We start from the raw sequence: 13,972 nt of genomic DNA on the forward strand, positions 1-13,972 counted from the left end.
TCCAATGTTATGTTTTACCAACGGCTTTGGAAGCGGAAGAGGTTAAAGCTAGACATACTAGCTATAAAGACGCTACTCAACTAATTTGGAGCCTGCGGCAGTCCGTTGAAGTTTTGGAGCTTGCTACTGCCTGTCTCATACTACATGTGCCGCAGTGAGTCTCTGAAATCATAGTGTGCGGACCTCCTCCCTGCAAGCTGAGATCCAGGGAGGACGTCAATGTAATACACCAAAATATTGATTATTTTTTTTATTTTCATATTTCGTTGCTTAGCCTTTAGATATTATATTCCCAAAGTTTGCAATGTGAATTAAATCTCTAAGTCTATTAAATAACTTAATGTTTTTGGTGATGCACATACGCCAAGCCCACTTTACACAACATTAATTCGTACCAGTTGAAGTCTTCTTGTATTTATTGCTATTTATCCTTGCTTATTAGAAGACTTCTGTACTGGAAGGCATAATATAACTACAAGGTGACCGACAAAGTTCACGAAGACTGTGCTTATGATTTAGAAGGCTGTGAAATTGCTATGTATTGTTTTTCTGAGCGGTGTTCATGGTAACAGCTAATATGCCTAGAAGTAACAGAATTTTTAGGGAACACAAGAAATCTCTGATCAATAATGTACTGAGGATGAAATGTGAAACTGGCAAAAATGACTTAAATAACGTTGTGGCTAGTATCTCCACACCTCCCAAGTGCATCTAAATCTAGCCTACAGTGATGAACTGGAGGAAGATAGTGGATTTAAGTTAACTCATATCCAGTCGCAATCTGAACCAGCAATAAAGAAGGTCTACCGAGCCATCCCGACCTTCTCCACCGATGTGTCTGTGCGAAAACACAAAATCACCATGAATCCATGAACTCGATGATATGGATATGTCCTAAAATCACCTTTTGCTCCTTGACCACTTTCAATATTACAAAAAAATGATGCTGTTCTTGTCTAAAATGAGGAAATGAAGGAAGAATTAATACTCTTCTAAATATGGGCTTCAAGACTGGAGTTTGCACAAGCCGCATCCTCAGAGCTATCGACCAAAACTGAAGCTGGCTGGAATGAAACAAAGAAGGCAATAGAAGAGAGGTGAAAAGAGAAGAGCAGATGAGGAAGACAAAGACTACAGTCCTGGAACATTTTAACTCAGAGTTTTGTGGGTGACAAACTTTCATTGATGATTTCCGGTACATCCATTTTTTGTGACAAATGTTCCTTTTTCTCCGAGACTATGAAAGGTAGCTGAATGATTTTTTTTTTACACTTAATCTAATAAAAACACATATGTTACCACACAGAAATGGTATAATTGACAAAATAACATTTTAAAGAGGCATTTGTTGAACATTTTTCACTGACTTTTTAAATGCAAATTTTTAAAATGTTTTAAAAACGCTGACATTATGCCAAGAAAAATATCCTCGTGCCTATTTGTTTAAACACTATTGGAGAGATTAAATTTCAATTTTCAGAAAATTTGATTCAAAGGTTTCTTTTAAAAAGTACATAAATTGGTATTCAAAACTGAAATTTGGAATTTCAATATAAACTCGAAATTTTGAGATAGAAATCTGAAAATCGCAGAACTTGTAGCTAATTGTACTAGTAATGGGCCTATCAACCTTCATGGTTATGTGAACTGTGATATGGGAGATATATGGTATTTTACGTGCACATGCATATTGGTTGACGTCCCCCCTTAAACAAAGTCATGCTTGTGGCATTTTCTCCTGCTACTCCTACAAAGTCCAAAGGCGATAGGATAAGGATGGTGGAAGCAGATTTAGGGTGAAATCGGGAGTTTCTAGTCTCCGCCTCTTGCACCGAGTTTTCTTGAATAAGGATTTCAAAATATATACCAAACTAACGGTGTACCGAGCTGTAGTCATAACAACATTACTATATGGATGCGAAACCTGGACACTTTATCGTTGTGACAAAGAAACTGAAAGGCTTCCATCAGCAGAAACTCAGATCCATCATGAACATCAAATGGGATGACTACATAAGCAATGTGGCAGTTCTTGATAAGGCGCACATGAAGAGCATTAGATGCCGCCATCATCGCTCATCGGCTTAGATGAGTTGGTCACATCCAGCATATGAATGAACGTAGACTGCTTAAACAAATTCTCTGCGGTGAGACTGGTCATGGCAAAAGGCCTCAAGGTGCTCCTCTGAAACATTATAAAGACCAGCTTAAGAAGATTATGAAAAAAACAACTCAAAGACGAGGACAAATTATGCTGGCTCCCCTGTGCAAGTGCTTTAATTTTTGGATTACTGTACTGTTTGTGTTTTTAGATGCCTTGTACTTGCACGGAAAGTACATGATGCCCTTAACTCTCTACTGCATACTGTTGCCTTTAGGCAACAAATAACTTTTCACCTGTATAAATGGATAAATATTGTAGACAGAGGTAGTTTTACGGCACACCTTCAACTGCATTGCAACACAGTACAGTGACCCCCCAAAAAAAAGGTGTTTGGGCTAGGCAAAAAAACAATAATGCAGTTTCATTAGCATTGACAACATTGTTTGTTGCGTACGAATTCATTATAATCATGAACCACGCTTTTTTGCCAACTGTCGGCATCGCCAGTTTTCGTGGATTCTGCTTCCCTGCATACTGCCTGTTATGTAATATTGTGAAGTTCCTGAAAACGCTGAATAGAAAATTATGATTTCACTAACTCAGCAACTATGAAACACACTGTTGACACACCGAAGTGAGTAAAAGTGCAGAAAGCTACCCCTGCACGTTCCAGAAGGCGCATTCTATCATAACACGGAGAAATTTTGAATTTAAATTACTCTGTAAAAAAACAAATTTTTTAATAAAGGCAGTTTTAAATTACAAGTCTGAATTGTTTACCATTTATATATGACATATAGAGGCAGCTCAATTATTTTTAAAAAATATGCAGGGATTATTCCCGTAAATATGGTATAGAAATACATTTTATTTAAAATTTAGAGTAGTTTCTGAAAATGACAAGTTTCATATGATTTTGTGTCATATTTGTCTGCGTAATAAATGCACTTTCTCCCCAATTTTTATGAAAGAAAAAATCAGTAATGAGTAAATTACATGTATTAAAGCATGAGCCATCTCAAATGTGAAATTATCTATAGCATCAACAGTGATATAGCAAATCACTAGCGACCACAAACGATGAATTGATGGTCTCGCTACAAAGGCATCCACAATCAACCGATAGCTAGTATCAGCAGCAAAGAATATGATCAGCTGTTTAACTTATGTAGTCAACACAGATAGAGTGTGTAAAGCTTATCCCAACTTAAAATTGGAAATAAAGTATAGCAGTAATTATCAGTAAAACAGAATATTTTATTGCTACTTTTAAAGTAAAACTTCCTGTGTAACTTCAATATTTCAACTTATTTCTATCTATTTTTAAAAAATTTAAAAAAGATGTTCATCAACAGAGCTGAATGCTGTAACTGCAGACATTTCAACAACACTGGAAAATTAGCAGTCTAGTATATTTTTTGCACATTTGAAAAAAAAAAGACCAATCGTGATTTGAAGTTTTCTCACATTGACATACACTAGCTGCCAACTTTCAGAAAACAAAATAGGAAGATTTTTTAATTCTTGGATTTCATCACATATATTGCGCCACAGTCTAAAAAGGACAGGATAAAAGGCATGCATACCTACAGTTACAATGTGATTTGATCATTAAATTTAAAATCTTAAACTTAAAAAAAAAAAAAAAAAAACATTAAAATGGTTACGAGAAAATGTACCTAATCACTCTAATTTAGGACACACACGTAAGAATAATAATACAGTCGAACCTCAATATCTCGAAACTCTACTCGAAATTTCAGTAACTCAAACTAACTTAGATTCTCCGGCCGTTTGTCCTATTCTTCACGTGTATTTAGTTCTCTTTTCTCGAAATTCGGTTATACGAATTCCTCGATTTCTTGAAGTAATCATTTCCTCCCTTGAAAAGAAAAATACTATGCAACTCAAATTTTGTGCAACATTAACTGTGCAATACGGCATTTGCGGTTTGTGAGAAACCATTAACAAGTAAAGAAAGGGTTCAATTGAAGCTGGAAACTAATATGATGGGAACCAAAAAACTCGAACTTCTAGGGATCGGCAAATCAGCAAAGCCTCGCCGTTTCTTGGGTGTCAATTACCGGTCACGTACGAAAGCAAGCCCAAAAGTCTAGGATCACAAGCTCCATTTACGAAGCTCAGCGGCGTGGTATTGACGAAAAGTTTCAACGTGAAGGGAGGAAAGGTTAACCGCAACAAACAAAAGAGACTAACGGATTTTTTCCAAACGTGTTAACGGATCTATGTTTCTTATTTCAGTACTGTATGTACTGTATCCTGTCTTCTAAAAAGTTACTATAATAAGGGTTATAATTAAAGTGATGCCATAAAAGAGTTTCTTTGTATATTTTTAAGTACTGGTACCATTAAACATAATGTATTCAGTAAAAGCCCGTAGATACATATGATTTAATTATGTGCTATACATGCTCAAAAACGGTATTCTCTATATCTCGAAATTTCGATAACTCAAAATAAAATTTATCTCCCGAGGTAATTCGCATAATAGCAAATACAGTACAGACAATACGCGACACTCGGTGAGATATCAAGGGACAGCTATTAGAGCTCTCTCTAGCGGATTGACCTGAGAACTACTGATTCTGTCATAGGAGTATGTGTATTTGTGCGTGAAGTTTTTGGAGTTATTTATGCGTTTTCAGTGAGTTGACATAATTAAATAGTAACGTGTGTCATTCCTTGATATCTCCTCTCAACATGAGGGGAAAGGTATGTGCTGAGTTTGGCTGCAGTAACTATGATGTAGAGAAGAATGCGCGGTCTTTCTGCGGTTTCCCTTGTGACAAGAAAATGTAAGTAATATTGTGTTTGCATATATATTCTTCCAGCGACAAAGAGATGTTTATAATATTTTTTCATAATATTCTGACCTGCTTGACCCATATTTTAACTGGCTTAAAATATAAAACGCATATTTTATTGTATAGTGCAGCAGTTAACCTTCAATACCGATGTGTTGTTGTAGGTGTGATCTGTGGGTATGATTTAATTCAGGAAAATACATATGCATATGAGTGTGGCTGGTTGTGTTCCAAGTTACCCCATTTGGAATGCCGCAATGCGTTATCAAGCACTGAAGATATGGGTGATTTAAGAAATGTACATATTATGTTGAAACAATATGATGATGCAAATTTGCTTTACCCTAATGTAATGGCATTATGGCAAGTATTGCTTACAGGGAAAGTATGAATGTTTTTGGGGCTAAATTTATAGATTTTCTTTCTGTTAGTAGGCTTCAAGTTAAAAGGAAAATTGTCCAGCTCTTAAATGTAAATTCATTGAATCATGTGTGTAAGGAATGTGCCGAGATTTTTGTTGACAAGTGTTTTAATATGATACAATGCTTTTAAATGAGAAGAAAGAAAAATCTAGCCATGAACGTTCAGGCAGGAATTCTAAAGCTAAAAGAAGTAATGCATAAATGAAAGATCAACCCTTTCACAGCAGTCCATTTCACATCTTGATTATATGTCTAATTTCAGTCTTTAAATAATAACCAGTTAAATAATTCTTCATTCATTTATCCAGAATTGCTTTAGCAACTTTGAAGTTAATATCTTAGTAACACTTTCTTTCTAGACGTAATTTATTTATCCATTTCCGTATATACATTTCCATTGATATTTGAATTTAGTGCGAATTTTCAGGTCAAGCCACTAGGAGCGCCACTTGCGACTTGTCTCCCATTTTAACAAGGCTAAATCCGGAAATGTTGCGTATTGTCTCTACTGTATTTGATAACAGTTTCCTTTATTAGACTGTAAAATGAACTGAAATTTAATTTTATAGGTATCTCTGAACACTTGGAGACAACGTTTGTTAAGTTTTTTGGTCATAACGTGAAGAGAAAATACCAGGAACTGTCACCGACACAACTCCCTGACATACATTCAACTCATTAAAATTATGTAGTAAAAATAACAAAAATGCAGTGAAATATGCTAAACTAGCACATACAAAACAGATAGGTATGTCTCATACATTATTAACATACGACTGACACGGGAAAAAGCACAGAACCGCTAGAAAAAACACGTGGCATACAATTCTAACAAATTACGCACAGAAACGATGTTAATAGTGTGCAAACCACACAATAAGATACTAATTCTTTCGTCCCGATTAAATGAGTCGCTAGCGCTCACTAGCCCCTCTTGCTTGTAGGACGATTGCTGACCCGAATCCCCAGCCGTAAAGCACACGTGCTGCTGTAGCAAGCAGCAAACACGATACACGAAAGCGACGGGACGATACACTCTCGAAATAAAGCATCAAATACAAACGCTTGAAAATGAGGTTGGGTAAATTACACAAGCACATAAGAATTCATCCTTTATCCTAGGGGAAGAGTATTGGCTGTACTGGAGGTTATATTGGTCAAAAAGAGGAAGAATTTTAAAAAATCGGAAAATCGGAAGAAGAGTTAAAAAACGGAAAGTTTCCGGGTAAATCTGAAGGGTTGGCAGGTATCCAATGATGTTTAAAAACTTGAATTTGATCATGACTCCTCCGTCCTTTACTTATAATCACCAATAAACACACACATATATACACAATTCTGTTCACCATCACCCCCTTTACACACACATGCTATGGAAATAACTGCTATACTTGGCCAAAAACTGAACTTTCAGCCATTAATTTTAGTTCATTAACATTGTTGCATACTGCAATCCATCCAATTTTAAGATTATATATTATGAACAACATTAGTAGAAAATGTAATGTGTCCATTACACAGGGAGTTTTTTTTAACCCTCTTAGTGCCAGGCCCAGGTGCTCGGAGTATGCCAAGAGTGCCAGACAGATTTAGAGAATTTTGCAGGTTCTCACTCTCTGGATTATATAGTTCACAAATATTATAACTATGATTCGAAATTTGTATTAAATGTTAACGAGAAGCCACTCTTACTGCTGAAATAAATTAGAACACTAAAATACTCTTGTGTATTTTGAAAAAAATATTTTCCAAACAATTTTTAAACACCAAAAATTAAAAATCAAAAACAAAACACACAAAAAACAGAAAATTCAACTTGACGATAAATATTGATGACTTCTTTGAAATGTCCCATTTCAGATGAATAAACATGTAAAGTTTCATATTTTTATCTTCAGTATTTTAAGAGTTATGTACAATGGTATCGTAATATACAATTGGCATGATCAACAATAGGATCGGACCTGGAACATGAGTTGTAGTCAGGGTATCCAGATGGTGATAGATTACCATTGTTCACAGGATGAAAGAATCTCAAGATCAATTGGAATCTGTTTCTTGAGAACATATTTCCCAGCCATGGAATATAATGGGAGTTTTTGACCCAATAAGAAAATATGCTCAGCCTTCTAGTTATACCCATTTCCAACAAAACAGCAATGAAAGCCTTCATTTCAGTCAATGTAACCGGGCGCCACTGCTGTACTCTGGCTTGTGGCGAAAAGACATGATTTCTCATATCTGTTTGTCTCTGTAGTTATGAGGTTCCATAATTGAGCCGTGAAAAATAAAATAATAATGCGCTATAGGTTAGCGTCTGACAAAGGGGCGTGTCTCGGGCCAGGAGTATCATAATAATCAGGTGAGGGTTGGTATTTTGCATCTTGACATAATTGAATTTCACAGAAAACAGGAAATTCTTGTTGTTGAATATTATTGTTGTTTTTTTTCTTTTTCCTAGGGGCTTTACGTCGCACCGACACAGATAGGTCTTATGGCGGCGTTGGGATAGGAAAGGCCTAGGAGTTAGAAGGAAGCGGCCGTGGCCTTATTTAAGGTACAGCCCCAGCATTTGCCTGGTGTGAAAATGGGAAACCATGGAAAACCATCTTCAGGGCTGCCGATAGTGGGATTCGAACCTACTATCTCCCGGATGCAAGCTCACAGCCGTGCGCCTCTACGCGCACGCCCAACTCGCCCGGTGTTGAATATTGTTAGAGCCGTGTCACTCAGACGGTCATTACTACCTTCCATGTTTACACTCGGACAATGAGCACGTGCTTGAGTGTTTACAGAAAACTCGCTGTTATCACTCCAAATAACACTTTTACTTTCCCATTCCTCACTACTTGGAGGAATGAATTCCTCATCCGAGTCTTCATTATCCTCTTCTTCACTAAAAATTATTAAGATATACAGCCCGTTCTTTATCGTTAACAAAATAACTTCTCCCGCTAGTCGCCATTTTACTCACGCGGCATGGAGAGAATACGTCGTAGAAAAACACAGACTTTAAAAATTCAATGCACGATAATGAATGAATTTACGCACCATCTAGCGGCATAGTTAAAATCGAATGACAAATCTCTATCGACTCGACACATAAGATGTTGCAATCTGACGGCCCAAGTTGTACAAACTCGTATAGAATTACACGCTATCCAAACAACGATATATCGTGGTTGGCACTTTACGCGTATATACGAAACAATGATATATCGCTGTCTGGCTCTCTACGGGTTAAATGTTGAGGGAAAAATTGGGTTGCATTCACGTAAATATATACAATGTTATCGAAACAGACTTTCAATGTATTAGGTCATGTTACGTACATGTAGTACGTGTTGAAGAGATGTTAAGTACAGAACAAAAATGGCCAGCCGGACACCACCATAGCTCAACTGGTAGAGCAACCGACGCGAAATTGGGAGGTTGTGGGTTCGAATCCCACTGGTGTCCGGCTGGCCATTTTTGTTCTGTACTTAACATCTCTTCAACACGTACTACATGTACGTAACACGACCTAATACGTTGAAAGTCTGTTTCGATTACAATGCGGTCGTGAAAATTCAATATTCATTGACATGCCCCACAACGGGCGACTTAAACGCACTCTACAGTGTGCTAGCAGCAGTGCCAGACCTGTAGCTCAGATCCTTTCAAACAGAACAAAGATGGCCTAGGCCACCATAGCTCAATTGGTAGAGCAACCGACGCGAAATCGGGAGGTTGTGGGTTCGGATCCCACTGGTGTCCGGCTGGCCATTTTTGTTCTGTACTTAACATCCCTTCAACACGTACTACATGTACGTAACACGACCTAATACGTTGAAAGTCTGTTTCCATTACAATGCGGTCGTGAAAATTCAATATTCATATACAATGTTCTTTCTTTCCTTTAAAGTCTAACTACAAGCTCTTTTGGTGCATAAAGTCTTCATTTCCAAACGCTTTTTATTCCAGCCTCTTATCCGCCCAAGCCATCCAGTGGCCACGATCCTTAAGGCATCAAATTTATATGGTCTGACACAGGGGATAGGCAGTTTTAGTCAAAAGCCTGGGTTCAATTTCAAACCTTCCCAGAGTGCACACGACGATGGTGCTGGAGATTCATCCATCAGATGGTGATGTTAAGACTTGAACAGGCCCCTTGGGGCCATTTAACACACGCATTACCTGGACCCTCGGAAACTGAATGTCTGGTTGAGTCTGATATACTTTTTGTCCGTTTATCTGTTACAGAACCACAGTAAAATGGATGGGTGGATTTTCATGAAACTTGGTATTTAAAGTTTAGGATAAGGGTGAGTGGGAGCTATACAATTTTTTAAAAAAATCAGCAGATGGGGAAGGATGAGGGGGGGATTCAGAGAAAGCCTAAAACACAAAACTTGATGCACCTCTTTACAGAGGATTTTCCAGGAAAATTGTTCATGACAAAATTGATTTAGAACATTATTTACAAACCTTTTCTTAATACTTTCTCCAATACAATGAAAAATATGGAAAATAATAGTGGAAGTCATGTGAAAGTCCAAGACCCAATAGCTAATGGTAGAGAATTTCTATGGAGCTCACCTTGGATATGTTTAAAGGCTTTGTACATTTCTCTGTAGTCCACTTTTTGAATATTAACCTGATACTTCATTTTTATACTCGAAGGAAGAGATCAAATGAAAAAGCAGCAATAATAATAATAATAATAATAATAATAATAATAATAATAATAATAATAATAATTAAAAAAAGAACTGCAAAGGGATAAAGATAGCTCTTTCAAGCCCCAGAATGTTGGGAACAACACAAGTGGTCGATAAAAATTTAATCGTACACATACTATGCGATTGTCTCATCAATTACTTGTACAACATCTAGTGCAAAATAATACAAAAATAGAATTAAAATATACTGTAATACAATTTTTTAGGACATTACACTGGCATAAATTCAGCCATTGCATAAAGAATTTCTACACTGTATAGAGCTGAGTAAGCTACTGAGGTATCTCATCACTATATCTGTAGCATGCATTCTGCTTGAGTGCGCAATTCAGATTATTTATATGATTGAGCAAATAATGACTTACTGAACAAACTACTAATCGCAGACAGAGTAGGCACTTTGAGTGGCGACTGCACAATCAAACCGTTTTGCTTACTACATGAAGTGGCCACTTTAAAAAGTGGAGTTTAGAGAACGCACATATTTTTATACATTTCATCTATTGTGTAAAATGCGTAGCATTGCATACCCAGAGCAAGGGAACGGAAAGTTATGTGTACTGAAGGTAAGGCTAAATGAATATTATCAATACAGCGACACCTCGGTTAACTGTTCCCGGATTATTCGTTCAGATTATGTGGTCCCGCAAGCATCCTAATTAAATCACGTTTTAAAAATGCTGCATTATCCGTTCTCGTAGAAAGTTGTGAGAAGTTGGATTTTCACTCTTTATTTAGGTTTGATGAAGGCAATGTTGAGTTGTTGAGCAACCATTTCTTGGATGAAACTGAAGAAATTAGGGTTTGTGCATTAAGAAAAATGAAGGTTGTTTTAAGATATGTTTGGGATGCTAGGTTTCAGAGTGGTTTAGGGGAGTATATTTATATATCCTTCAATCAACAGTGTTGAGAACAGTGTAAAGTGTTGTGGGGAAAATTTTGCTGAATTCACATGTGTGGATTGGATTTTCATTGTCATATGGGAGGTCTTGGGATTACCTATTACTGTTTCAGTCCTAATATAAAACTGGGACTTTTACGTTTTTGTGTTAAAATGTCATAAAAAGCAGCAGTCATTTTATTTGCGCAACGTTGCATTTAAAATTTTGTATCATTTCCCACTAGAACTGACTTGTGCAGCGAGCGTGTTTTCCAGCTCAGTTCAAGTCCACGAATAACCGTGATTTCTGAAGTTTTGATGATAGTTTTTCTCTTGTGATTAATGCGGGCAGAATTGAATACAATGTATTCAAGAACTTTTGAGAATCTATACTTGAAACGATATTATCAAGTTCAACATAACCTGTAAAAGTCAATGCAGGCCTAATTTACGCGGTACAAGATTTCCAGAAACTGACTACGAACAGTATACTGGTGACCAAATTACAATGGAAGATTAAGAAGAGAAGGGATTTCGCCATCATGTTGGGTGCTTTTGTGCCTAATGTGCTTTACTTTATTAGATTTGAGAATTAAAAACTACCTGTGGTCGATTGTTGTTTGGCTTGGCGTAATTAGATTTTTCGGAGAGTTTGGCCTATCAAAGTTGCTGAACTGAAAACAGTAAAGTGTAAAGTATAGAGATTTTTAACTTGCATACCAGTAATTAAGGTTTGAAGCCAGCCCCACGGTCTAACTTGCCAGCCTTCACCCAGAGGGCCCAGGTTCGATTCCCAGCCACGTCAGACATTTTACTGGGCCGATGACCTAGATGTTAGGCCCCTTAAAATGACAAGCATCATCATCATCATCATCATCATCATCATCATCAGACATTTTACTTGGTTATGAGGGCTGGTTCCAGGTCCACTTACCCTACGTGATTACCTTTAATTGAGCAGGTATCTACTGGTGTGATGGTAACCCTGGTCTAGAGAGCCAGGAATAACAGCCGAGAGGATTTGTCACAATGACCGTGCATCACCTTGTAATCTGCAGGCGTTCAGCCTTAGCAGAGGTCACTTTGTAGGCGAAGGACCATTAGAGCTGCAGTTTGGTTTGAGAGGGTTTGTAAGATTATAATTATACACATTTCATTTTTGTTATGTTTAGTCGAATTGTTGATGGTTTTCCACTTATTTCCGGATTTTCAGTTTTCCCGTGTAGTACGTCTTTTTCCGTGGTCCCTCCAAAAACGGAGAAATGAGGTTCCACTGTAGATGGTAGCTTTTCTGACAAGGACTCCATGCTGTTAGTCTCCCAATCCTTCATGTGCTAGCTTCTTCTTTTGTTTGCTTGTTAGACCAACTGTGATATAAGGAATAATGAATTATATTAATAATGTAATTGTCATTTTATTAACTCACAGGTGAAAAAGTGGTATCAGGAGTGGATGAACAAACTCTTGAAAACTCACTGAGTGCCTCGCAAGTGTTTGTTTTTGGCAAAACAGTGTTCCGGAAACTTTCCGACCACGTAACATTGTGAGGCGATAGCATTTGCTCGTTGTCAATTGGTGAATCAATAACAAAGGCAGAAGTATCATCTGAAATACATCAAGCCATTTCCGACATGCTTGCCAGTGCAAGCCTCTACAGCCGAGACCACCATGTATACCACAGCACCACCACAGTAGCAACGTCTCAGTCTGCCACGAGTCCATACTATGCCGTTGATCAAACAACCATCAGCAACTACTTTACCCGAGCATTTGAGTTGAGCAAAATTCCTGAGCAGCATGCAAACTACACACGTCTATACAGGAGCTGAAATCAACAATGCACTGAAGTTCCTAGCAAGTCCTGACATTCTGACATTCTCAAATGTCTCTTATGACCATATCAGCTCCAAATGGATAACCCATTTGGATTTAATATATAACAAGTATGCCAAAAGTATAAAATTTTTATCAATTAAGTAGAACACAGGGAAGATCATCAACTTCTCTTTGAAGTTAAGGCAAGCTGTTGTATATTGAGCGTATGACAAATTTCTTGATCAGATGGTTATGGAATAATTGCTGTATGGTCTAGAATCGTGAGAAATGTGACAAAAATTTTTCCACAAAACCAGCTTCTTCACTGCTGTGTAATAAATTGCACATGCTCTTGTACTTGAAATAATGGGGATGAGATAAAGATCGCAGGCCAACCATACACATGGGATGGAACAAAGCAACAAGATAGGTTATGAGAAACCACCTTCACAGAAGAGAAACAGACTTCAGCACCAGGGAACTTCCAGCGCTCCATCTCAACACAATGAACAGACACAAGATTTCAAAGAACTGTGTGCAGGCTGTGGAGAAGCGCACGCTTGTAGCCATTCAGATTCCTGGACACGAAGTGCAACAAATGTGGCAAAATAGAGCACATTGGCAGGCTGTGCAGGTAAGGAACATGAATCAGCTCTCGGATACAGACCTTCTAGACAAACAGATCGATTTGATGTAAGACAGAAATAGTTAGTGGTGTACCATCCTCTAGTCGACAGAAGACTATATCCAGGTAGAAGGCACCACCATCAGGATGGAACTTGACACCAGAGCTCCTTGCTCAGTCATGAGCAAACGAAGGTTAGGTAGGGTTAACCAAGTTTCAATTACAGCCAACCAATATAAACTTCGCCAACTATACAGGCCATCGTACCAACTGCATAGGGCGTACATGGGTCAACACAATAACTGAGGCAACCACCTCTAATATTTAGGAGGTAAACTGTTACAGGATGCAAGAATGGACATGGCAATCAGTTCTTTGTTTATTTATTTATATAGTGTCGCCAAAGCTAATTCCAGAACAAAAAATAAAATTCTCCAAACTCAACATCTTAACATTATTTTCAGTTCGCAGCTCCACATGGTTCATCTGGATAGCCTCTGGTATACTGGGGATTTCCAGAAGGTGAACTAAATCTGAATTCCTCTGCGCTTAACAACCGTAGTTGTCAATCGGAGCTTGT

General features: G+C 37.6%; 1 protein-coding gene and 1 non-coding gene across 9 annotated transcripts in view; one reads left to right on the top strand and one right to left on the bottom strand.

Annotated features, from left to right (window-relative positions):
- Positions 1–13,972, bottom strand: part of elgi (E3 ubiquitin-protein ligase NRDP1 elgi) — a 252,611-nt gene that overhangs the window by 184,791 nt on the left and 53,848 nt on the right. The gene's annotated exons all lie outside the window — the stretch shown is intronic.
- TRNAS-CGA (transfer RNA serine (anticodon CGA)) lies at positions 9,035–9,111 on the top strand. The gene has a single exon. It is a non-coding gene; the product is annotated as a tRNA-Ser (tRNA).

This window comes from Anabrus simplex, chromosome 8 (genome assembly GCF_040414725.1).
Source record: "Anabrus simplex isolate iqAnaSimp1 chromosome 8, ASM4041472v1, whole genome shotgun sequence".
Taxonomy (NCBI): domain Eukaryota; kingdom Metazoa; phylum Arthropoda; class Insecta; order Orthoptera; family Tettigoniidae; genus Anabrus; species Anabrus simplex.